At 36.5% G+C, this 27,177-nt stretch overlaps 1 protein-coding gene across 2 annotated transcripts in view; it reads left to right on the forward strand.

Annotated features, from left to right (window-relative positions):
• BMPR1B (bone morphogenetic protein receptor type 1B) overlaps window positions 1-27,177 on the forward strand; it is a 393,880-nt gene that overhangs the window by 97,880 nt on the left and 268,823 nt on the right. Inside the window, exon 2 of one of the 2 annotated variants that reach the window (XM_053609422.1) lies at window positions 15,413-15,482. The exons of the other annotated variant lie outside the window; for it this stretch is intronic. The gene's annotated coding sequence lies outside the window, so the exon portion shown is untranslated. The remainder of the gene's footprint in view (window positions 1-15,412; window positions 15,483-27,177) is intronic. 2 annotated transcript variants of the gene reach the window in all.

The raw sequence follows: 27,177 nt of genomic DNA on the forward strand, positions 1-27,177 counted from the left end.
GACCAGTGATTCTCAACCTTCCTAATGCCACGACCCTTTAATAAAGTTCCTCATGTTGTGATGACTCCAACCTTACTTCATGAAGTAGCAATGAAAATAATTTTATAGTTGGGGGTCACCACAACATGGGGAACTGTGTTAAAGGGTCATGGCCATTATTAAGGTTGAGAACCACTGATATAGACATTTATTTAAAAATGTAGCCAGAGAGATTTTGATGAGTTCTTATGCATAGAATGAGTTCCTCCTAAACTGTGAATGATGAGCTCAAATAGACAGAAAAAAATTGAAAGAAGTTATCCTGAGTTAAAGTAGAGTGAAAATAGTTGTTTTTTCATTTATTTTCTTTTTATCAAAAACTGGGTGGGTCATGGTGGCTCATGTCTGTAACCCCAATATTTTGGGCAGGAGGATCATTTAAAGCCAGGAGTTGGTGACCAGTCTGGACAACAGGGGGAGGCTCCATGTCTACAAAACAACAACAATGAAAACCACAACTAGGTATTGTGATGTGTGCTTGTGGTTCTACTCAGCAGGCCCAGGAAGGAGGATTGTCTGAGCCTTGGAGTTTGGGGCTGCAGTGAGCTCTGATCATGCCACTGCACTCCAGCCTGGGCAACAGAGACCCTGTCTCTTAACAAAACAAAGAAACAAAAAACAAAAAGAGCTGAATACAACTTTTTAGTTGTATGAACCCCAGCCGTGTGAAAAACGGAACAGGGAGGTTAGTTGCTGTTGGTAGTTGAACAGTGTGTGTATTGTGTATGTGTGTTTAAGTTTTATAAGTCCTTATTTTAATACATCAAAGTGGAAGACAATATAATTCTGTCTCCTTAGTCTAATTATTCACTGGTGAGATTAAGCTGAAAGAATTTTTGCTCACGCTGTCATTCTACATTTCTCTTTTTCTTTAGAGATGACCACCTTTCTTTTCCCAGCTATGTTAATAGATAAGTATGTCAACATAGGTTGCTGTTGCTGTAATCATGGTATTATTTCATTAATGCAACCATTCGGGATTATCAGAGGCAGATCTGGAAGTAATTTTATTTCTAAAAATTAAGGGAGTACAAATCTTTTAGTTACACGATATCTCATATAAGGCTTAAGTTGGGCTTTACTGTGCCCATCACCAGAATAGTGTTCACTGCGCCGGATAGATAGGTTTTCCCCTCCCCCTTCCCTTCTTCTTGTTTTCCAGTGTCCTTTAGATCTCTTCATGCCTGTGTGTGCCCATCATTTAGCTCCTAATTATTAGTCAGCATATGTGGTGTTTGTTTTTCTATTCTTGAGACATTGCACTTAAAATAATTTCTCCAGTTCCATCCAGGTCACTGTAAAAGACACTATTTCATTCCTTTTTATAGCCAAGTAGTACTCCATCGAATACATATACCATATTTTCCTTATCTACTCATGCATTGGTGAGCACTTAGGTTTATTCCATATCTTTGCAATTGCGAATTGTGCTGTGATAAACATTCAGGTCCAGGTGTCCTTTTAATAAAATGACTTGTCCTTTGGGCAGATTCCCAGCAGTGGAATTGCTGGGTCAGATGGTAGGTCTACGTTTATTTTTTTCAGGAATCTCCATAATGTTTTCCATAGAAGCTGCAGTCATTTGTTTGTGTAAGTGTTCCTTTCTCTCTGCCTCCCTGCAAGCGTCTGTTGTTCTTTGTCTTTTTTTTATTTATTTTTATTTATTTTTTATTTTTTTGTAGAGACAGAGTCTCACTGTACCGCCCTCGGTAGAGTACCGTGGCCTCACACAGCTCACAGCAACCCCCAACTCCTGGGCTTAGGTGATTCTCCTGCCTCAGCCTCCCGAGCAGCTGGGACTACAGGTGCCCGCCACAACACCCGGCTATTTTTTGGTTGCAGTTTGGCAGGGGCTGGGTTTGAACCCGCCACCCTTGGTATATGGGGCCGGCACCCTTCTCACTGAGCCACAGGCGCCGCCCTGTTCTTTGTCTTTTTAATAATGGCCTTTCTGACAGGAGTAAGATGGTATCTCATAGTGGTTTTAATTTGCATTTCCCTGATGATTAGAGATTTTGACTTTTTTTTGGTCATTTGTCTTCTTGGAAGTGATTTAGATCTTTGTCTTGTTGAACTATGGGTTCTTAGACTGTCTAGAACAGTGGTACTCAACCTGTGGGTTTCATTGTAACAATGAAAATACATCGTGGCGTTAGGAAGGTTGAGAACCACTGGTCTAGAACAAGTTTAATTGGGAGATGAGAGAGGTAAGCTTCAACAGGCTGCCCTTTTTATTCGAATGGGTAGTATTCGCAGTGAGTTGTAAAGTGTAGTTGAAAGAACCGCATGTTCTAGTTAATAATTCTGTAAAAAAGAAGAAAATCCAGTTATCCATCTTTTCAAATTACCCAAGTTAATTTTTTGTTTTAAACTGAAGACTACAATACACAACATTAATAATCTTCCTGTGAGGGATACGTTAATATTGAAGACATAACAAGCCAGTCTTATTTTAGGTACTGTGTATGTGGACAAAATAACCCCCTCCCTATTAATTGACGACTTAAGTTGTTATTTCAGAAGACCTTATTGTGCGTACTTATTTTTAGAACAAAGACTGAAAACACAAAATGTTCATTTGGTTAACTCTGGCAAATGTTCATTTGGTTAACTCTGTTCATTTGGTTAACTCCGGCATGCTTGATTTGTTGAGCACTTGGATCACTGTGCTCAACAGTGTGAGCAGTTCTGCCGCTAACTCTCAAACCAGGTGGTGGAAAGATGAACCTTGAAACAAGAGAGGTTAGTGACAAGGCTTAAAAAAAAAAGTTCATAAGCAGTAATAACTACTTAATATTTGAGAAATCCATGAAAGTAACAAAACATTTTTGAGTGATTTTTGCTCATATTGTGAGCGAATGACTCAATTGAATATAAATGACCACAGGGCAGCATAGTTAAGATTTCAAAAGTAAAACATTTTCATTTCATCCAGTGAAAAATCTTCCTCTTCCTGGGATTTCAGGAGCCCTGTTAATGATTTACACTGTAATCAGTGTCATTTTGGGCACTTCCACCTGTAACTAATTAAAACTTGGTTATTTTATTTGAAATTCAACTTTTTTTGGTGAAACTCCCATCAATGGAGTAAGAAAAGCACATTTTTCTGTTCTCCCTTCCCGGAGGAGTCCTTAACAATTCCCTAATCTGAGTGGCAGTGTCGCAGGTAATGGGTGTAGAGGACGCCAAGAGCCAGGTGACCTCTGAGCAAGATGATTTGCAGCTGGGGGGCGGACCTTCGGGTGATTGTCTGCAGGTGCTCCTTGTGGAGACAGAGCCCAGCCCATGGTGATCCTTAGGCACGCAGTCATTATCTAATACTCCCTGAGAATTGGAGGTTGAAAGAATTGAACAGATTAATGAGGCTGTTACTTTATTTTGTCCAATTTTTTTTTTTTTCACTAATGGGAAAATCTATGGTTCTCCTTTAGGTAGGGAGGAAATTAAGCTTTGAAAGTTAGATGATACATGCTGAAAACTTGAAGAGCAAAAATTGTATTTAGAAGCATTTAGAGAAATGTCATTAAGATAGTGAGTAAATACTGTTTCCAAAATAGCCATCGGATGCCTCAATATACATGATCTTACAAAGGGCATCCCTTGATGACAAGGGCAGTTTCTTATTTAACTTTTTTTTTTTTTTTTGTGGTTTTTGGCCGGGGCTGGGTTTGAACCCGCCACCTCCGGCATATGGGACCAGGGCCCTACTCCTTGAGCCACAGGTGCTGCCCTTATTTAACTTTTATTTCCTACATCTAGAAAAGTAATTTTCATATAATGGATTTACATCACTATCCATCAAGAGAATGAAAAAACGAACAACCCTGAGACAGAAGGATTCAATTTATATCCTTTTATTAAACTTCTTTTGTATCTATCAGTCTTTGTAGCCAGGCATATTCCTTTTTTTTTTTTAAGACAGTTCCTTATAAATATTAATTTTTCCCTAGTTTTTGTAGGAGTTTGCTCTTCTCATTATCAATAAGCATTGAGCGTATAATGTAGTAAATACTATTTCTAATGTTAAAACCAGCTTTGGAGCTTGGCAGATGTGGCTTTTCTTGATTCTAGACATTTCTGCTGCCAGTCAGCTTTTATATGTCTGTCTTTTACGCAGTGTTCCATTCCATTCTATTTCCTTCTGTTCCATTCTCTAGGCCTTCATGTATGTGTGCATGTTTTTTGCCTGTGTCTTCAGAGTCATAGATAGTGTAGTGCGGTGATTAAGGTAAAGAAGGCTGCAGCTAATGTGGAGTCAGATCCCAGTTCAGCTGCTTACTAGCTGGGTGACCCAGGTTATTTAATATGCCTCTGTGTCTCAGTTTCCTGATATGCAAAATTGGGATAATAACATCACTTCTCAGAGCTATCGTCAGGATTAAATGTGATAATACATGTAGAGTGCTCAGAACAGTGTGTGGTGCATGTCTAAATTCCAGTGTCTAGTATTTGAAAGCTGATCAGAACTTGATATTAACCTGTTTCACCCAGGAGTATTTCCTGACCTGCATAGTCTTTGTACTTGTCTTTGGTCCATTATGGACTCTTCCTTGGTGTATTCCACCCACACTGCACAAATACCCTGTACTCTGCTCCAGCTACTTCAGCTCTAACAATCTGTGAGTGTCAGGGTCAGGCCTCTTATTCTGCTCTTTTTTTTCACTATCCAAGTAAAGACCTGGTCCTAGATCACACAAAACATGTATTACCAAATGGGATTGCAAAAGTTCAGAGCGTACACACAATTCATGCTTTATGATATTTCTAAATGTTCTTTATCACAGAACTGAGAGAGAAAGGGGTTACCCAATACACATGTGCCTTTATACAATTACGTTTATTGCTAATGCATTTTCCAAAAGAGACATTTAGAAATGATGTGGTATAGGTCAGAATAGACTTACGCCTTTTAAAATGTCAGCTGTGCATTTTATTAATAGAATAGAAATAGAGACTGTTTCACATTGTATATTCCCTGATCTTTGCCTGAATAAAATAGGATCATCCTAAAGATAAATTTTATCCAGGTGTGGATATTTCTATTTACTGCCTATCAGACTTCAGTCAGGAGGAGTCTGCACATTTTAGTGGCAATAATAATAGTAGTAGTTAACATTATGGAGTGCTTACTATGTGACCTATGACAATTGGCTACTAATACCAGCGTTGGAGCTTGGCAGACGAGACTCACAGATCTGTGAAAAGCCTTTCAGAACACAATGACTTGGGAAATTCCAGATTTAAATCTAAATTTTGGAGACCTTTTTAATGAACAATTTTAGTTTAGAAAATACTAATAGAAATAGTGCTTCTAGGTAGTTCATCAGGTAGTATATGGCTCTTGATATCAATCAGAGGGGGGTCACCTTGAGAAGGACAGTGGGGCAGTGCACCCTACTCTTGGCTACACGGAATGGTGAATGATGGTACTAAGTTTTCTTTTCTACTAAAAACCTCTGTGAGATTTCAGGCTGTTCAAAGTGAAATGTGAAGAAAATAGCACTCCGTATTTAGTTTCCAGTTGCTATTTGGTTTCTAACTTAGGTTGTGTATTTTCCTCTAATGTTTCATTCTGACATTTTAAAATGGACTTTTCTTGTGGATAACATTTTTTATGATATGATTTTTCTTAAGTTCTAGGCGACAATGTGGCTGTGTTTTATTTACTCAGATCATTTGTGATGGGAACCAGACTCAAACTTATTTCAGAAATAGTGTTAATTATACAAGTGAAAGAGGCAGATATCTTTTGATTCATCTGCGTATTTCAGAGTTGCTCCACTGGTGCATTCCTGAAACCATACCTACATAATCACACAACATCTTCTAATGCCAGTACATATTCTATATTTTCCCATTGGAAGTTATATTTCATTAAATGACTTTATAATAGTGTGTGGTTGTCAGGCAGAATAGCATTCAGTAGATGGGTAGCCAGTATCTGGAAGTGAGGTAGTGGAATATTAATTCAAAAATACATGATGAGTATTTAAATTGTTTCATTAATTATTATATATGTATTTAGTTGACATTTTGCTGGTATTTATAAAACAATAGTAAACAACAAATGGTCTGCCAGGTTATGTTCTTACATGTCATCATTTTGAGTGAGCAAAATTCAAGAAATATATAATGCAAAGAAACAGTGGTCTGTGGCTTGAGACCAGTGTAATTGCTGGGATTTAGTCTGCAGAAGAGCCTCTGTTTGTGCTAGAGCCCAGACTGGGTTTTAACCTCACCCATTTCACGTGTTCTTCATGAGGGATGGGGAGTAATGGTGGTAGGTGGGGGAATTTCAGGGTAAAGAAAAAATCAACATCAAGGTGGTGTTTAGAAGGGTTTTGTGGAGGGAGAAGCGGTGGTAGAGGGAGGATCGGAAAGTCATTTTGGGCATAGGATGACTTGCATTCCATACGAAGGAAAGGTTTGTTGGCTGCTATTTCTGAGCCATATGGTTTTGTTTTGTATTTTTTTAAAAAATGGATCTTCTGATAAGGGCCAAAGATTTATTAGGAGATAAATTATATCTAAGCTGATCATTTCTTAGAAATTCTTGACTATGAATTAGGGATTTGACTAAGTTATAGTCTTAGGGCATTTGACAAAGGGGTACAAGCTTAAGCTGAAAACATGTGACATTCAATATAATTTAAATTCTATGGATATAGACGCAGCCTTCCATGTTTCCCCCATATTTTAGTCCATGGTTGGTTGAATCCACAGATGCTGAACCCACGGAGAGACTGTACACATTCACGCTCCCGTGAGATAGTGGTTTTAATAGGGCAGTGGTGGTGAATGGATTCTTGTAATTTACATATGATTTATTTCAGTGCAAATTATGAATTTATTCTAGATTTCTAAAATATAGATTTAGTTACTTTTACTTATTAAAATGAATATGTAGTACTAGACACAAATCCGTTCATGCTGTTTCTTACCTGAAGTACCCAGCTTCTCTAACATGGAAGCTCATCTTTTTCAATTATTCATTTGCTAACAGGGAAGAACAGTCTGATAAACACCTTCCTGAAGGAGGTGGTAGAGTTGGAATAATGGTCTTACCAAGTATATTAAGTGTTTTTTTTTTTTTTTTATGATTTGCAAATGCCTACCATGATTTTTAGATACTACTTATTGAGGATGGGCTAAAAAAACTAACACACAGGTTGAAGTGTGTGCTTATGTATAACCCTTTGCAAGAGAGGTGGACACGTAGTTTGACAACTTTGTGTGTTGGTGACACTAAACTCAGCCTTCTAGGCAGTACTTGTTGCTGAACAAAGCATCTGTTTGTTTCCTGTCTGATCCCTCTCCTGTGCTGAATGGGGGTTATGTCACCAACTGTCTTCTCAAGCTTTCTGCATCAACACAGCCCTGTCTACGTATTTCTACAACTGAGAAAATACTGGTCATCAGAGATGTCCCAGTTCTGCTCCATACCAGCATCTACTTGTATTGCACAGTCATACTATGCCTTTCCTCCTCAGAGCTCGTGGGGAAGCCCCTCCACCCAGAGTTACTCCTGCTCATATTCTCTCTGCCTCTTTTCTTTTTCTCTCTTTCTGTTTTTGTTTTTCCTCTGCTAACTCCTTAAAAGCTTTTTTTGCTGTAGCAAAACCTGTCCCAGGCCCTATGTTAACCTCTAACTGCTGCTCTCACACTCTCTTTAGAAAAAAAAGCTGATTATAAAACTAGTGTATGGTGCCCCATGATCGCATTAATGTACACAGCTATGATTTAATAATAAAAAAGGAAAAAAAGCTGTCAGTGTTTCTCAGCACCAACTCACTGTTTATTTTGCTGTAGTCTGTAGCTGGAAAGGCCTTCCCCACGTCAGTAATGAGCGTCGGTGTATCAGGCCCAGGGACACTTATCGCAGGCCCTGTCATGTCCTCTGTACCCAGGGGGGCCCCACACGGAGTACACGGTAAATACAAGTGAAGTGAAGGATGTTTTCCACGCGTCTTCTCTTCTTCCTCCTGGGACTTTCTGTTCTCTAGGCTCCATGACTGGCTCGTCTTCTTGTCTCTTAAATATTTGTATTCTATAAAGGTTTTGAGAAGCTGTTTTGTCTCCTTCTCTAGCGTGGTTATATTCTCTCTGGATGGACACCCTGCTCATAAACACATCTTGAAAAGGTACACATACAGCAGGTCTCACACTGTAAGTCCTTTTTGTTTTTTTCTTTTTCTTGGAGACAGTTTTGCTCTGTCACCCAGGGTAGAGGTCAGTGGCATCGTTGTAGCTCACTGCAACCTCTCCCTGCAGGGCTCCTGTGATCCTCCTGCTTCTACTCCCTGTGGCACAGGCCATGATGCCGGGCTGAGGTCTTTACGTTTTGTAGTAGTGGGGTCTCATTCTCACTCTTGCTCAGACTGGGCTCAAACTTCTGAACTCAAGTAAGACTCCCTCGGCCTCCCAGAGTGTTAGGATTATAGGCGGGAGACATTGCATCTAGCCCCTCACCTTAAGTCTTGGACCTCATTAAAAGGCTTAAATATTTGGGGGTGTTCTGTGGCTCCCTCAAATTCAATATGTCCAGTTTCAAACTCATTATCAATCTTATAAAGCTCAGTCCTTTTATATTATTACCTATAGTGATATCCCTATGATTGATTATCACCAGAAAGCTAGGACTAGATCACTAATTCTTGTTGCATCTGGTACATTAATTCTGAGTTCTTTTCTTTTCTCTTTCTTCCTGCTTCTTAGAACCTGGTTCAATTTCAGCACAGTTGTCACCTGTAATAGCCTTATCGTAGTCTCCCTCCCTGCCTCTTTAGTTTTAATTTTATTTAACCCAAATAAAACTTTTTAAGAGTTTCCCTGAGATATGTGATTTTTTTTTCCTGTAGCAAGTTGAAAATTAATGTCATTGAACCCTTAGAAGAACAAACATTTTTGTAACCTTCAAAATGTGATTCACACAATTGCTCAATAAATGTTTATGGTTTAAGTTTATTGTATTGTTGAAGATTAGATTTAGCTGCATATTATTATCACAGTTCACTTCTTTATTTATGAGGGATTCCCACTGTCATCGGGGTGGGGTGTAGGGAGACTAAATGAAGAGCCATTTCCTTAGATGGAGCCAAGAAGTGTCCTTTGTTTCCAGTGTTGAAGTATGAGCAGGATTTTGACAATTGGGCCCAAGAGAAAAGCCATCCTAGGCAGAGAGAAGGCAAAAATTCAATGTGTGATGCTGTGAGAAGCAGAGCGAAAATGTTCTTAGAACATGAAAATAATTGTTTGAATTTATGAGAAGGCATTCAACTTAATAATCAAAGGTATTTCATAGAAACGTAAGTATTTATGTTTACTTAATAACTTTATACATTTTGTGTTAAGGATTCCCAGTTTTGCGCCCTATGGTATGAAGGCTTGAATGCTGCAATTTAATTTCTTCTATAATTTCTAGTTTCTTGTGTAACACTGCTTATTTGCATGTAGTATATGTATCCGCAGAGTCATCATTAAACTGTTAAATATACAGCATTCTGAGGGCGGGGCTAAAAAAGAAAAAAAAAAACTATATCTTACATTTCTCTAAAATTTCCTTTTTAACATAAAACTGTGATATGTCTAAATTGACTTTCTTTAAAGCAGGAATGGTAAATTGTATTTTTACTTACTAGACAATTGTCAATTTTATTTTACTCTTTCCATAATGTAAGAGATAAAATCTCCATGAGCTTTTCTTTTAAAATCTAGAATCACTCTTCATATATTGTATGAAAACAATTTTATACTTTTTTTCAAACTTTTTTCCTTTATATTACTAAGCACAAGAAGAAAGTCAGATTTTTCCTGTGATGCTAAAATTTCTTCCAGATCGCATACTAAGTACCCTTTTCTTTTGCCTTTGAGGCCTTTCTTAAATGATCAAATGTAGACTTTCTTTTTTTTTTTTTTTTTCTTTTTTTTTTTGTAGAGACAGAGTCTCACTTTATTACCCTCGGTAGAGTGCTGTGGCCTCACATAGCTCACAGCAACCTCCAACTCCTGGGCCCAAGCGATTCTCTTGCCTCAGCCTCCCAAGCAGCTGGGACTACAGGCGCCCGCCACAACGCCCAGCTATTTTTTGGTTGCAGTTTGCCCGGGGCCGGGTTTGAACCCGCCACCCTCGGTATATGGGGCCGGTGCCTTACCAACTGAGCCACAGGCGCCACCCCAAATGTAGACTTTCAAGGATGTAAGTCCAGCTCTTTAATCTGAGCTAATTTGTCTAAATTTATGCTATTCAGATAGCAGGTATCTTCCATATCCAGCTTTGCATATGGGTTAGACTTTAGTCAGAGAGTATTTCTTTTTTTTCTTTTAGGTTTGACTGAATTAGTCATTTCTTCTAAAATGTGACTGTTTCTAAGTATGTGTACTTTTCATAGTCACATTTTAATTGGTCCTTTTCCTTGAGTTCGTGTAAGCCTTTCTTTTAAAAGTGCATAAAATGGCTCATGTTTCATATATGCCGGACTTCATTTTTTCTAAAGATGTTGAAAAGTTATCAGGAACAGAGGCAACACTTTCCCATTTGAGATCTGGTCACTATTTGTGTACAGCAGAACAAGTACATTTTAGGTTGGACAAACTCTTAGTAGTACTTTCACGGGGGATTTAGCAAGCTTTGTGGGAAATAGGGTGAAAATCTATGTAGTCTATAGGTTTACAAAGTTATATTTCAGAAGTTGCAAAAAGAAAAAAATTAGGCTTTAAAGTGGTGACTTCCACAGCCTTTTTAAAATTCTATTTTTATAAGCCCTGGTTTTAATGAAATTTTGCTTTTAAACTTTGGGATAAAAATTCATGTTCTCTGGGTTCTTGCAGTGTGAGCTCAGTGCCATATTTGGGCTTGTTTTTGTGATTTTCTTCCACTGAACTTGGAATGTGGTCTTCAAGAGTCGGTTTTTGGCTCTCATGGGCCATCGTAGTCACACCCGGGTTCCTCATCACTGGGTCTGTGCAGCGTCTCGCTCATGTTGCTCCAGTGAATTAACTTCCCTTTCTATTTCCTGCCAAGATCTTTTTTGAAACATTTTATTGGAAAAAAAAGAAGAGCTACATTTTTACCGCTTGTGGTAGAGAACATCTTTACTTGGTTATGCTATTTGTTGTGTGATGGTTTTGGAATTATTGCTATAATGGAATCTGTCAACTCCAAGTTATCAGCGCACGTTTTATATTAAGAGCACCCCTCACTTTTATTCTCCCCAGTCCCTTCACTCATTTCTTTATAGTACCTTAGAGGATGGAGCATTGGGAGTAATAAGAAATGATTGAGTGTTTTGTTGTTTAAGTCTTGAGTGTGTCAGAGTTAACCTAAAAGTTCTGGGTACGATGAGGCTTTGCATCGTCTGTGGATTTGATGGTCTTTGGGGAAAATTATCCTCTCCTAGCACAGCGCATTGGTCATTGCTCCAGCGTGACTCAAGGTCTCGCATTGGATTCTGACCTCACTCTGGAACTAAAGATGATACAAAGAAGGTCAGCTTGACTCTGAGTTTGGGATTTCTCATGTCAACACTGGAGGGTGTCATGTGGTAGACTCTTGAAGAATGATTATGGAGCAGTGGAAATAGTCTTAGATGAGGAGCTGAAGAACTTGAGTTCTCAGGTGCACTCTGTCATATACTTATCTGAAAATGACGTTTTTTTTTTTTTGTAAGAGGTGTTATGATAAATGATTCATCTTATTTAATCTTATTTATTTATTTAGAGACAGAGTCTCACTATGTCACCCTTGGTAGAGTGCCATGCATCACAGCTCATAGCAACCTCAAACTCTTGGGCTTAAGTGATTCTCTTGCCTCAGCCTCCCAAGTAGCTGGGACTACAGGTGCCCACCACAACGCCCAGTTATTTTTTGTTGTGGTTGTCATCGTTGTTTAGCTGGCCCAGGCAGGATTTGAAGCCCCCAGCCTCAGTGTATATGGCTGGTGCCGTAACCACTGTACTATGGGTGCTGAGCCTTATTTAATCTTTATAGTATATTGGAATAGACATTATCCCCATTTTAGAGATGAGGCAACTAAGGTTTAGAGAAGTTAGGCAGCTTGCCAAGATCACACAGCCAGTTAACATAAAACAAGAATTCACATTGAAGGATTGTCTGAATCCAAGACTTCATGGCTCTGCCTTCTGTTATGTGTGACGTGTTGTGTACGCCTTGTGAGGATTTAATAGGCCAATGTGCACATCCTCTGTAAAGTAAGCTGTTAGCCTTGGTGTAGTAAAATGTATGTACATGTTTGGAACTGCAAACTGTTGCTAATCCCTCCTGTGATTTTAAGACTTTACATGTATTTTATAATTTTATATATAAATATTTTACACCTTCAAGATTGTTGATTTTTTGTCAATGTCATGTTTCTTGATTTATGAGTACCTATGTTGTTTTATTTAAACCTCTGCTAAGAGGGAAGGAAATCTATTACCCCCCCCATCCCTATAGTCCATAGATTTTTGTTTCGAAAAGAAAAAATCTTAAGAACTTTACCTTAGAATCTTTTAGGATTTTTTGAACTTCAGAATTTAGTAATTATCTCATTCACTTATAATGTCATGCTAGAGAATGGGATTTTTAACATTGCATTATATAAAAAAATAATACAAGGTAAATACATATATAAAAGGTCAATTGCTTTAGTAAGGATACTAAATAGTCAAAAAATGTGAAACAACCTGGCTTACTACATATACAAAATATTTTAAGTGTTGTTGCATTACTGAAATACTTTAAGGCCTTTCTTAGTTTGTATGCATTGCTGAAATAACCTGAGGTCTGACTCTAGAATGCTTGAAAAATTTTAAATGGTAAGAAGAAAACAAATGAATGCTTGCTCATGTTGTAACACTTTTCTGTAATTTACCTCAATTTCTGAGGTTGTCCTCTGGTACCTTTTATTCAGGTTAGGAATAGATTTTAAGTACTCTTGATTCCAAGTAATTTGTTTAATTGTCTTAATGCTATCTTTGTAATGATTTTAAGCTGTGGTGCTCTGTGAGCCAGCGCCCGGGGGCTGGATAATTGACATCCAGGCAGTGAGGTCTGCTTTCTCTTACCCGCTTGCTGGCAGCCTCTGTGACCTCACAAGGACTCTTTTTAAAATCTTTTATTAGCTTCTAGTTGCTCTGAAGGCACAGTTCTAGAATATGATTTAGGAAGTCAGAAAAAAAATGATAATTTAGGTAAAAGTACATGTAAATATTTATAAACAAGGCTCTCAAGTCTAAAATGTAGTTTTCAATACCCTTAAAAGTCTAAAAATATTTTTCAAAATTATTTTTTCAAACTAGGAGCAATATGGTATAAAATGTCCCTACCATTAGCACATATTTAACGATGGTTACAAGTATTTAAACTATAACTTTTGAAGTTCTATCTTTTGATTAAAGTAGGAGTATGTCAATTTTTCAACCTCACTTTTTAGATGGGGAATTAGTGTTCATAAATAGTGTGAATCATTAAATCAGTTATTCATGATCACTGGCTATTTGTGACGTTTAAGATCTTTTAAATTAATAAGATCAAGTGTTTAGCATATCCCCCGTAAACATTCAGTCATGAAGGATGATTATCAGTTCCCTCAGTTACTTACACATTGCCTTCTCTGAGCATAAAACTGAATTTTAGATAAGAAGATATGAAGACAGTATTTGCTCCTGAGAAGTTTAACATGACAGAATTTCAATCCGATCCAGTTTAAAGGCAGTGTAAGTCATACGGGGTTTGAAATGTTTTCTAGACTATGTCTCCAAATTGATTAGGCTGCCAATAGAGTGCCCCAGGCTAATGTCACGTGTGCCTGGACTGTATGTAGACATATTCTATCTGAATTATTTTCCCTCCTGCCTTAAGACAGACTTCCTGCATCAGCATCGACCAAGCTTGTAAACAGGTGTTTCGACTGTTTTCTCTCACCTCTCCGGTACGGCTGGTCAGAGCTTTACGTGTTCAAAGATTCTTCCTTGCGTCTTGACCACCTTAATAAAAGACCCTCAATCTGCCTTTCTGATTTTATCAGGGCTGCTCTTCTATGTGTGTTTTAGTTCCATGTTTTCCTGAGTTTTTACTTTTTCCCTCCAAATGACTTTTTATACATAGAATCTTCTACCTCGACTTTTCTCTTATTTTGCTTTCCTCAATCTTACTTAGACTTCAAGGCTATGAATTCTCATCCTGTAACCTTGTGTATATATATTACTTATTACCTATGCCTTAGTGCCTTTAAAAAATTAGGATGGAAAACATAGTAAAATTTATTATCTTAAGCTTTTTTAAGTGTACAGTTTGGTAGGGTTCAGTATATTCACATTTTTGTGTGACATATCTCCAGAACTTATTCATCTTATAGATCTGGAACTCTGTATCCATTCACCCTCAACTTCCTGTTTCCTTTATTCCCCTCACCCCCGGCAATAACCATTCTGCTTTCTGTTTCCTTGACTTTGACTGCTTTAGATACCTCATCTAAGTAGAATTATATAGCATTTGTCATTTTGTGACTGGCAGAATATCCTCAAGGTTCACCCATGTTGTAGGATGTGACAGGATTTCTTTCGTTTTTAAGGCTTAATAAGATTTCATTCTATATACATACAGCAGTTTGTTTATCCGTTCGTCCTTTGAGGAACATTTGGGTTGGTTTCCCTTTTTTGGCTATTGTGAATAATATTGCTATGAATACAAGTGCACAAATATCTATTCAAGATCCTGCTTTCAATTCTTTTGGTTATATACCTAGAAGTGGAAGCTGGATCATACATGTAGTCATTCTGTTTTTAGGATGGAAAGTATTCTTTCAGCCTTACTGTTGACCTTAGTTTGACCACACCGCCGTACTGCAGTGTCTCCTTCTTCTGTGTCTCTTTCGTTTATGTTTTCAAAAATGTGGAAATCGGGCGGTGCCTGTGGCTCAAGGAGTAGGGTGCCGGTCCCATATGCCAGAGGTGGCAAGTTCAAACCTAGCCCCAGCCAAAAAAAAAAATGTGGAAATCATGGAGAATATAAAAATACAGAAAAACACATTTTATACTTAATTAAGATCTAATTGTGGTTTGTACATTTTAGTAGAAAAAAGTTGATGATATAAACAGTAACAGGGCTATGGAATTATTTTTGCTTTTTTTTATTTAGTAAATTTGGTTAGAAAATTGATATAGATGAAAATCTAGTTTATAGTATATTTTTCCTTAGTTATAAGCTAGTAGCTCAAAAGAACTTTTAATATGCTGTAGTAAGACCGTACGTTTTGTCAATTCAGTTATGTATTACCAATGATTCTGCACTTGAACTGGTAATGATAACTCAGACTTTTCTCAAGCCAGTAGATTAAAGCAAATAGCAACTCAATTTTTTTCTCTTTGTTGACAGGGTGGAGTTCAACGTGCTTTTTCCTAGATGTGAAAGGAAGGGAAGGTCATTTCATGCCTTGGTGATAAAGGTAAGGTCAGAGTAATTGTTAACGAGTTTGGGCTGTTTGAGAGGCATCATTATTGCTTCTTGACATTTTGACTTTGTGGTGTGCTGAAGTCAACAGAAAGATAAAGTATTTTATACAATGAATGGAATGTACAATTGTTCCTTTAATTATCAGTAAAACACACAAGATAAGGAAACTGGTGTAAATCAACTTGACAAAGTGGATGTGGATTTGTGAAATAATGAGAAAGGAACTTGTGCCTTTCATTGGAAGTGTTGGCACACACACCTAGTCTGTTCTTCAAACATTTACCCACTGGGTAATAACCTTTTGCCAAGTATTGCTGTTAGCATCCTGCTAACATTTTTAGGTTAATACAAACTAAATTACAACATTATGCCATTTGCTATTTTCAGGCAAATCCAATCCATTATACTTTTCATGCTGATAGTTCTACTTGGTTTTACTGCGTTTAGAGGGCAAACGTGAAACAGGTGGTGTGGACTTCAGAGGCCCCACCTCTGAGGAGACAGCCATGTACTTTGGTGAATATTCACTTGGAAATTCATGTCTAACCCTTCTGTCCCTATTCCCTATGTAGCCATTTTTTATAGTGTGCTACAATGCTCAGGCCCTGTTATGAATGCTTACGTGTATGCAATTTATTCTTCACAAGTCTGTGAGAACTGTTTTGTCAATATTCCCATTTCATAGATGTTAAAACTAAAGCATTAGAAGATTAAGAAACTTGCCCAAGATTATACTGATACTAGTGATAAAGCTGGAATTAAATTGAAACCTCCTGATCTTTCTGCTGTGTTAATTGAGAACCCATAATACTATTTGAACAATTACCCTGTAATTATTACATATGTTCACCTTCAGCTACAAACTCATGTTGTGGCCAAATCTTACTTTTACATAAAACTCTGTCTTTCACAAATATCTCTTAATTTTTGACTATAAAAACATATATATATATATAATATTATATAGTTATATCATATAAAATATATATTATATAATCTAATATAATATAATTACATGTTAAATGTATAATATATAATTATATGTTATATATTATATAATTAAATTTTAATAATATATAATTAATTTATGTAATATTAATATATAATTATATATAATATATTATAATATGTAATTAACTTATATATAATAATAATTTTGTGAGAATGCCAGTGCGAAGAATCTCCTCTAATTTAATGTCCACAGTTCTGTTTTTAGAGATTTAGCTAGTAGCTCAAAAACTAATGTTATTTTCACCTTTCATTACAACTTTAATGAAGTAATAATATTAAATAAAACAAATGTAATTATAACCTTTTGATTAGTAATTGGTCCCATTTTCTAGCTTTCTTCTTAAAAAGGTCCTGGAAGTTGTTTTATATTGACTCAATATGATAACATCAATGGCAAATTCTCTGAGAGGAAATCACTGTATATTTCTTTCCAAATGAAATATTTAGAGACATGAATTAAAAAGTTGTTACAGTGAAGAAGTGTACTTTCAAACAAAGTGATTATAGGGGTAGGAAGGGTTGCTAAGAAAATGTTTTGAGTGGAGAATTTAGAAGACCAAGGAGGTCTGAAAACTTGTACACAAGGATGTTTTTATTGTTATTTTTATTTTTTATTTTTGGAAACGGAGTCTTGTTCTGTTGCCCTCGCTAGACTGGTGCAGAGTCATCAGAGCTCTCTGCAACCTCAGATTCCTGGTTCCAAGTGATCCTCCTGCCTCAGCCTCCCAGGTAGCAGGGAATACATGCACCCACCACAACGCTTGGCAGGCTCAGCTGAGTTTTTCTATTTACAGTAGAGACGGGTCTCAGGCTGGTCTCTAACTCCACACCTCAAATGATCATCCTGCCTCAGCCTCCTAGAGTGTTAGGATTATAGGCGTGAGCCACTGCGCCCAGCCTAGGCTATGTCATTTTTAAACTTGTTCCACATTGTATTTCTACTCAAAGACTCCTGACATCAGAAATTATTTTGTTATTATATTTAATACATTTTCTAAAAAAATGAACAAATGTAGTAAGAATAAAGGTTATGTTTCTTTTCTTTTTTTTTTTTTTTTAGAGACAAGAGTTTCACTTTATGGCCCTGGGTAGAGTGCCGTAGCATCACACAGCTCACAGCAACCTCCAACTCCTGGGCTTAAGCAATTCTCTTGTCTCAGCCTCCCAAGCCGCTGGGACTACAGGCACCTGCCACAACGCCCGGCTATTTTTTTGTTGCAGTTCAGCTGGGGCCGGCTTTGAACCCGCCACCCTCGGCTTATGGGGCCGGCGCCCTACCGAGTGAGTCACAGGTGCTGCCCAAGGTTATGTTTCTTAATGTATTTGACTTAAATTTACCCCAGTGAACTCTATCAAAAATTTTGTACTTTAAATCATTATAAATATATTTAGTAAGGGTTTCAGAAAGTTGTTTCTGCATATTTATAAAATATTACTTGTATAAAAGTGACCATATTAAAATTTTAATTAAGAATGAAGAAATAATGTAATTTAGAAATAATATTATTACTCCTTTTGGAACTACAAATATAGTAGAATTTTTTTCCCCTGGGTTAAGTGTTTTGAGGTTAAATTTTCAGTATGGTGAATTTCAAATACCACTGTGCTTCAAGTCCCACATTAATGTGGGTATCAGAATCATGGAATTTTCTTAATGAGGCAAAATGGTTGGGGCATTAGCTAGAAATAATAGGTCTTGATTTGACTATTGTCTCTTTCCAAAGGTTAGCATCTATGGTCTGGGGCAGGGCATTACGAACCTTCATTTTTAAATCACGCTCCCAATTGTCAATAAGATCAGAATTCAATTCCAAAGGAGAGGGACCATTCACCAGGATTTGGAATAGGGTTGGAGAACCCGTCAGGAATTGACTTCAAGGTTGGGATTTCCTGCTAGTCACTGAACTAGAATAATTCAGAAAAGTAGGAAAAACCTCAGTTTGCAGATGAGGTCTTTAGGAATAAAATTTAGAATTAATGTAGAATGTAGGATTAATCTAGATCCTAACCTCTCCCAGCCCTTCATAGTATGTAAAACTTCTAACACAGAGTCTGGGTTTGTGAAGTTATGCCCCAGCAATGGAAGTGGCCCAGTCTGTAAATTAAATTTTGGAAATTTTGGCTACATTGATGAGACCAAGGAAAGTAGAAACTGAGATGCATATATATATTTTCAGAGATATCAGCCGTCAAATATATTGATTTTTATTTGCTGTATCATCTGGAAATATAACATTTAATAGAATAATCAAAACGATTTTTTTGTTAGCGAATATAATCCATGCTTATTAGAGAAGTTTGTTACCAAAAAGTAAAAAGAATTTTACCACTTCAGTTTTAGCACTTTTATATTTCCTGCCTGTGTGTGTGTATTTAAGTTGGGATCATATTGTCTATATTGTTGAATGGTCTTCTAAAAAATAAAACAGCAACAATTTTAATGGCTCTACCAGTCATGTAGTATTGTTTCAGATTCTACCTCTCGTATGTATTCCTGAGAGTGGAGGAACTCAGTCAAGGGCGAGAGCATTCACAAAGGCTCTAAACATACTGTGAAATTGCTTTTAGGAATTCTGTGTGACTTACATTTGTTTCAGGCATATGGAGGGACTGGCTTGTACTTTAACATCCTATGTATTTCATTGATTTAATGTGCTATTCTTTTATTCCTTCTGAGGCTTGTGAAAAAACAAAACTTCAATAAATTTAAAGATCGAGCTGGCTTTTATTAACAATTCATGAATCAGGCAGTATCTTATTTTCACGTTCAGGAAAGGTACTCACATGAGCTGAGCAGAAGAGCTTAGCTTCATAGGCAAATCAAAAGAAACGGGGAATAAAAAGTGGATCGGTCATTTCAAAGGTACTTTCTTCACAGAGTTAAAACAGAGGGGACTTCCTTGTCATCTTGGCTCAGCATGCTGGGCCCCTTCTGATTGGTTGTTGTGAATGTCTGTTTTTCTTTTTTTTTGTTATTTTTTATGCTGGCCTGTTTCAAAGTTCAGTTCGATTTTGTGGTACCTAGCATGAGTGACCCCATTCTGATTTTTGTCTGGTCTGTTGGACCCAGTTGCAAGTCTAAAACAATGGCCTCCCACAAATTTCATTTAACAGGTTCTACTTTTTAAACTTCTGATATACTTATTAGGCATTTGTATTTCAACTTCTGTGAGTTTCTAGTTCAGGTGTTGGCCAATTTATTAATTGCAGCCTTAACTTCTTGCTAATTAGCATTAACTCCTTATGTAACAAAAGTGATCAACTTTTTGACTTCCATATATCAAATATTTTTATAGTTTGTAGTTTACTTTCTATTTTAATGAATTTATTGAAGTCTAGAGTTTTCACATGGTAGATTCAGGTCTAAAGCACTTTTCCTATAATTTCTTCTAGTTCCCACATTTAGAAAGCCAGAAATGAAGTTGGGTGATAATTATAGATAGAGCATGTACTATGTTTCTGGGCCTATTCTGTCCTTCACTTTTCATAAAATCTTAGGTAGTAGTTGCTGCTAGTAGCTTGTTTTACAGATAGGGAAACTAAGGCATAAAGAGATTCAGTAACCTGTCTAAAAACCCAGTAGGGAAATCATAGAGCCGGCAATTTAACTGGTCATGTGGCTACCAGTCTGTGGTAGAGTTCCTGGTAGAACAAGACAAGAGTACTCTAAAATGATTAAGGTATTAATGGAAAAGCATTGTGGAAAACATTTGAATTTATTTAGTATTTAAATTTGATTTCTTTTTTTCTAGTAATCAGTGATTTTTTTTTTCCTGTTGATTGTTCCAGAAGATCTTAAATTTTTTTCTTCCACTGTTACAGATTTAGACCACCATCTTTGGAAAGTATTTTGTCTAACCATATCTCAATATACAGTAGAAACTCTGTAAATTGATCACCCAAGGGACTATAACAAACTGGTCTACATACGGAGGTGGTCAACATAAGGAACTGTGCCTGCTGTACTGATATGTCCATGTGGTCTATGAAAATTAAGTCAACTTTGAAAATTAAGTCAACTTAAGGAGGTGGTCAGTGTAGGGAGGTGGTCAGCAGTGGAGGTTCCACTGTGTATTTCAGTGTCATTATTATGTCAGTGTGCATACGGACAAGTCTACACTAGACATTGGAAAATTAGTACAAAGTTTGATACTTTTAAAAAAACTTTGTATGTTGAAAACTTTGTAGTTATACCAACCATATGGATTATTAAGATTTCCTAGATTAAATTTGAACTTACTTAATTATAGACTTGTTATTTGTGGTATTCATCCAGTGTCTTTGAGAAGTGATTGTCAAGTAACAAAGTAATTTTTTATGGAATGTCCTATACTATTATATACAAAAGGTGAAATAATGACAAAAATTCTTATAATTTTACTAGTATTTTTGGACTTTTTAAAACATGTAAAATGCTGGTTCAAATATATGTATGTTTCTCACTTACTAAAAAATAGAATTTTTCTGGCAGGAAAGACCCCACATTAAAGTAGCTGAACATTGTATATCTTTGGTGCTCATTTAAGAACTGGCAGAATTTCAGAGTACTGTGCCTCTAACTCATGGTTGTCTCTATAAATTCAAAAAAGAAGAATTAGTTTTCCCTGAACACAAGATATTGAAATGATATTTTAATAAACTTTTAAAGACACAAAATCTCCTTTTTTTTCTTTCAAAGTCTTGTGTTTGGAAAAATGCAACGCAAGAATTTGGCAGTGAGAGGGGAGCTGGGTTTAAGTTGCTAGGCTTGGGCAAGTATCTCTAGGCCTTCTTTTCTTCAGCGGTATAATAAGGCTATTGATTTTCCTTTAGCTGATTGGTAAAGTCCTCTCCAGCTCTAAAAATAATCTTTGCAAAACAGACTGAGATATTCTCGAGTGGTTTATAAGTTCAAGGAGAGGCTCTTACGGGTAGGATCAAGTCTCAAGCCTACCTTATGCATCTGAGTAAATTTGTGAGGTTTGGGGAAAATAATGATTTTCTTTTCTAAAAGATTGAGATTCTGAGTTTCAGACTATGGAATGTATTTTTCAAAAGCTGGATAGTAATCTAATTGATAGGTTTGGACGTACTGGTATGAAGAAGGTCCCTGTATCACTTCCCCTTACATACACAAATACACACGCTTATTTCTTTGTTGTTTATACTTGTCCTCTGTTCTCTCCATTGAAGGACTGGAGAATATGAAATCATTCTTTGAATTGTTTGACTTTAAAAAACTTTTGTCTTCCTTCTTACATAGGGGAAATTTTCTTAATAGCATACAGAGAAAATTTTCTTAATAGCATACAGAGAAAAACTGTGATGGTTTCTCTGTGGCAGATGATAGAATTTTGGTCTTTTATTCCAGGATGCAAGAACTATTCCTTTTACCAAATGTATTGTATAGTCTCATAAGGGAACCTGTGTAGGTAGCTCTGCCTTATCTTAGAAGTAAGAAACATTATTCCATACTTTTAAAATACATGTAGGTTTCATATAGGGTTCTTCAGATCTCCAAGACCATGGGGCAGAAATAAAATAAATTGGCTTTTGTAAATAGCATTTATCAGATACCATGATTATTAATGTAGGAATTCATTATTTACAACATTGTCATTGCTCTGATTTGGTTGGCAATACAAATTGAATGGCTAGTTCAACCTCAGAGTTCATTATAGGGAGCGTGTGTGTGTGTGTGTGTGTGTGTGTGCGCGCGCACTTTCCTCCCCTGAGTCCTTTGTGTTTTTAGGCTGCACCCATTTCTCTGTGCAGAGTTTTTTCTACTCACCTGCTCTTTCGGGCAGCAACCCTTAGAAGCATTGATAATAGACCTGGAAAAGTAGTTGAGTTCGTGACTCTCCTTCCACTGATGAGAAAACTGTTATCTGCTGGATTCTAGTCTAGAGCTATTTCTTTTATAAAGGTGTGTGTCTGAGGTTGATTTTGGGGAGAGAATGTGAACTCAGAAACTATTATTACACACCAAATTTGTATTTCTGTATATTTACTAGTCCATAACTTTGTCAGAGTCTGAAAAGAGTCTGTGTTCAAACAAGACAAAACAGAATGTTTTCACATTCTGTCCCATTAACTTTCCAGATATTCTTATCTTGTTTCTATCTCTGCTACTACTCAGATATGACCGTGCTAGCTCACTCCCCAAAGATTTCTTATTCATTATTAATACATATGCTTATTTCTTTGTTATTTCTACCTTTCCTCTGTTTTCACAAAGTATTTGAGATTTTTCATGTAAACGTCAAGCACCCTATCAATAACTTTTGTTTTTTATCCAAAGGGAATATATTTCATAATATGTGTAAAGGGACACATTATCTAATACACATTTATATTATAGTAATTGTTATTATATAGTATTATATTACATTGTGAATGTACTTCATTTTATATGTGTTTCTTAGTACATATAATAACATTTTAAAATATAATACATTTACATGCAATATATTATTTAATATATTCCTTAATACATTTCATATGTATTTTTTCTAATATACGTACTCAAACATGGTTTCTAAATGGAGGATTCTTTATTGAGGCCTGGTTAATATATATGGGTTTGAACACGCCACCTCCAACCTATGGGGCCAGCGCCCTACTCCTTTGAGCCACAGGCGCTGCCCTATATATAAAATATTGAAAAAAATTTTTTTTGAGACAAGGCCTTACGCTGTCACCCTGGCTAGAGTGCAGTGGTATCATCATAGATCACTGCAACCTCAAACTCCAGGGCTCAAGCGATCCTCCTGCCTCAGCTTCCTGAGTAACTGGGACTTTAGGCATGCATCATGACACCCAGCTAATTTTTCTATTTCTTGTAGAGATGGGGTCTGACTCTTCCTTAGGTTAGTCTCAAAGTCCTGGCCTGAAGTGATCCTCCAGCTTTGGTGTTCCAAAGTGCCACGATGACAGGTGTAAGCCAGCATGCCCAGCTGCATATTTTAAGGTACAGAATATAGGATGCCTATTTAGCTTGAAGTTTTCATTTTTTACTTATAAATTATTTTTACTATTATAATGATTATGCCAAGTTTTAATTTGTGACTCTTCTTCTAATCCAGAGGGTGGATAGGAATAGGATAGGTAGGGGTAGAATGATAGGTATTAGTAGGAACTATGATAAATAGAGGGTAATTGCTCTTCCTACAGTATTTACATTCACATTGTAGGAAAAACCCTAACAGTTTAGCAAACATGGGTAAGGGCAGATATATGTGATTCCTGTTTTACTCCCTTTGGAGGACTAAAGATTTTTCCATAAACTAGAGACATTTGCAATTTTAACTATTATTTTAAGATAAATAAAATGATTTTTCAATCATTCTTTGAAGAACATGTGATTTAAAAAGAATTATTGTCTCTGTTCTTTATGAAAATGAGTTTGATGAGTAGATTGACTGTTGAATTCCCAGAACCTACTTAGGGTATTTGGCACATAGGAGACACATCTAACAGTATAGTCAGTTCCACCCCCTAAATATCCCTCAAATTTGTTTACTCTTCTGTATTTCCACTATCAATACTAATCTAGGGCATTATCATATTTTGCCTAATCTGCTGCTGTGACGTTTAATCTCTGGAAATATTTTTTTTCTGAGTCAAAAGTCTGCTGTATTTTATTCTGATGTCCACCTTGAAACCTGAGTTGTATTCTAAGGATTCAAAACTAATGATGTAACTTCCTCAGTTAAATACCTTTAATACATTTCAGTGCTCTTGGGATAAAGTCTTAACTAGCTGTCTACTATTCTATTTCATATAAAAACTGACCTTAAATCAGTTTAACGGAAGATAAACTGAAATTGGATAAGAGTTATGACAACCCCAGGCAGGTTTCAGAAATTTTTCTAACTTCATTTAGGTGTTATTTAGTTTTCAGACGTGACCAAGATGACATCTCGTGCAATGTCAACTGTAAGTGTAACTTTCATGCTTAGGTATTATGGCTGCTTGATTGCAAAAAGTGCCCCCAAACTTCCCTTCTCCTGTGTTTACCTCTTTCTGTTGACAAGTGGAGTCCTTTTTTCCAGCTCTTGAATATGGGCTGGTTTTTTGATTTGCTGTGGTCAATAAATTGTGGCGGAAGTAAAGGTATGTCACTTCCCATCCTGGGCCCTCAGAGCCCTTGAGTGCTTCTGTTCTTTGTGAGAACTCTGTCACTGCCATGAGTTCAAGGACAGGCTCATCTGGTGGAAGGTGAGCAGCCAAGTAGAAAAGAGCCAAGTTCTTCTGATTGAGCCTGGTTTTACCAGACCAGCCAGCATAAGGGAGTACAGCCAAGGTCAGCAAAGCCACTGACCTAGCCTGCACCTGACCACACAAAGTTGAGTGAATCCATCTGAGACCTGAATAACTTCCCTGCTGACCAACAGACACATGAGCACTTAATGTTGGAGCCACTAAATTTTAGGATAGTTTATTTTTACAACAGTTGCTAATAGATACAAAGATCTTAGTGTATTTCCCATCTAATCACTGATAAGACAACTCAGTAAAAAGGAGAAAATGGAAAATGTTGCTTCTTTAGTTAGAACATTCATCATTATTGATGTTTAGAATCATTTGACAAATGTATCTGCCTATTTCTAAGAATTTGCACAGACTGATGGAGTTGGAATGTTTTCCTATTCTAATTTATTTTAAAAACTGTAATAAGGCCGGGCATGGTGGCTCACGCCTGTAATCCTAGCACTCTGGGAGGCCGAGACAGGCGGATCGCCTGAGCTTACGGGTTTAAGACCAGCCTGAGCAAGTGTGAGCAAAAATAGTCGGGCGTTGTGGTGGGCACCTGTAGTCCAGCTACTCAGGAGGCTGAAGCAAGGCAATAGCTTGAGACCAGGAGTTTGCGGTTGCTGTGAGCTGTGACGCCACAATACTCTACCAAGGGCAACAAAGTGAGACTCTGTCTCAAATAAAAAATAAATAAATAATAAAAATAAAAACATAGGTAAACACAAAATTACCTCTGTTTTTAAATTGAAGGCATTGTCATTAATAATAAAACTAGAGAAAAAACTTAATTCTTCAGATTTCAGAGAAGAAAAGACATTTTGCAAATGCCTAACTGCTTTGTGGTTTTTGAAGGAAATGTTAAATTTATATAGAAAAAGAACACAATTTCCATTTCTGACATATGGCAGAATAAATATTTTGAAAAATCTACAGGATTTAAAAATATATGTAATATAAAGAGCTCAATCTAATAATAAATATAATTTTTAAATGTATTGCTGAGGTACGCTAAGCTGATATACTAAGGTAAATCTTCAAAGGTCAAAAATAAGAAGACATGAATCGAGAAAAATAGGAGAATTCTGGATCTAACATAATCCTGGTGAAATAGCCATGGAAATGTGGGATTTATAGTAAAAGGATATATTTGGAACAAAATTGTCCCTATAGAAGGAAGCTTAGTAAAGGTAGAAAAAATTAAGAATACAAAATAAGATGATAGAAGTAAAATATATTTATAATCACAGAAATTGTAAATGTACTGTGCTTCTTAGTTCACAGACGAAGATTGTCACACTGAATAACAAAAAAAGAAAAAAATCTAGCTATATGTTGGCACTGTTTCTTTCTTTTTTGGGGGGATAGAGTCCCATTTTTTAGCCTTGGTAGAGTGCCATGGCATCATAGCTCACAGCATCCTCAAACTGTGGGGTTCAAGTGATTCTCTTGCTTCAGCCTCCCAAGCAGCTGGGACTATAGGTGTCCACCACAACACCCAGCTGTTTTTTTTCTATTTTTGATAGAGTTGGGGTTTCAATCTTTCTCAGGCTGGTCTAGAACTCCTGAGTTCAGTCTGTCCACCTGCCTCAGCCCCCCACAGTGCTAGGATTACAAGTGTGAGCCACCATGTCTGGCTTTATGCTGGCCTTTATAAAGTGCCATGCCTAAAATGTAAGTTTAAAAATGAAAAGTGAAAAAAATATGCTAATGAAATAAAATTAAGCTTGAATAGACCCGATAGAAAGTAACACTTAAAGATAAAAAAAGCATTACTGTGGATAAAAAAGACCCCCATATTTTGGGAAATGATTAAAATATTCTGAAAGATATAATTCCTATCCAGTGTGTATCTAAAATCAAGAGCAGTAAGATACAGATACAGATGGACAGTTGGATAGGAGAAATATACTCGAATTTATTTCTACGCAATAGAATTACGTCTATTCTACGCAAATAGATTATCCTATTTATTTGAATAATTTATTATTCAAATTAATACCAGAATGTGATGACTACAGTTAACATAAAACGTATTGTAATAGTCTGACTTTATCAACCCATACATTTATGCAAATTTTATTTATTTATTTATTTTATTAAATCATAGCTGTGTACGTTAATGTGATCATGGAGCACCATACACTATGCAAATTTTAAAAACTAACATTTAAAAAAATTTATAAAGCTAATATTAACTGAATTACAAGAAGTCAACATGGACCTTTTCAGACCAAAGCAGGTCCCTCGTCAGTAAGCGTACTGGAGAGTTGAGCCGTACAGGTAGTATGTTTGATACAGTGGCTTTATGCTGTACACATTACATTACAAAATTGTTGAATGCACATTCTTTTAAAAGTCCATAGAACGCATTTTACAAAATGACTACATACCTTCCAAACAGCTAAAGATAGTAAAGAACTGTAATACATTAACCTCCAAAA

This window comes from Nycticebus coucang, chromosome 1, assembly GCF_027406575.1.
Source record: "Nycticebus coucang isolate mNycCou1 chromosome 1, mNycCou1.pri, whole genome shotgun sequence".
Classification (NCBI taxonomy): domain Eukaryota; kingdom Metazoa; phylum Chordata; class Mammalia; order Primates; family Lorisidae; genus Nycticebus; species Nycticebus coucang.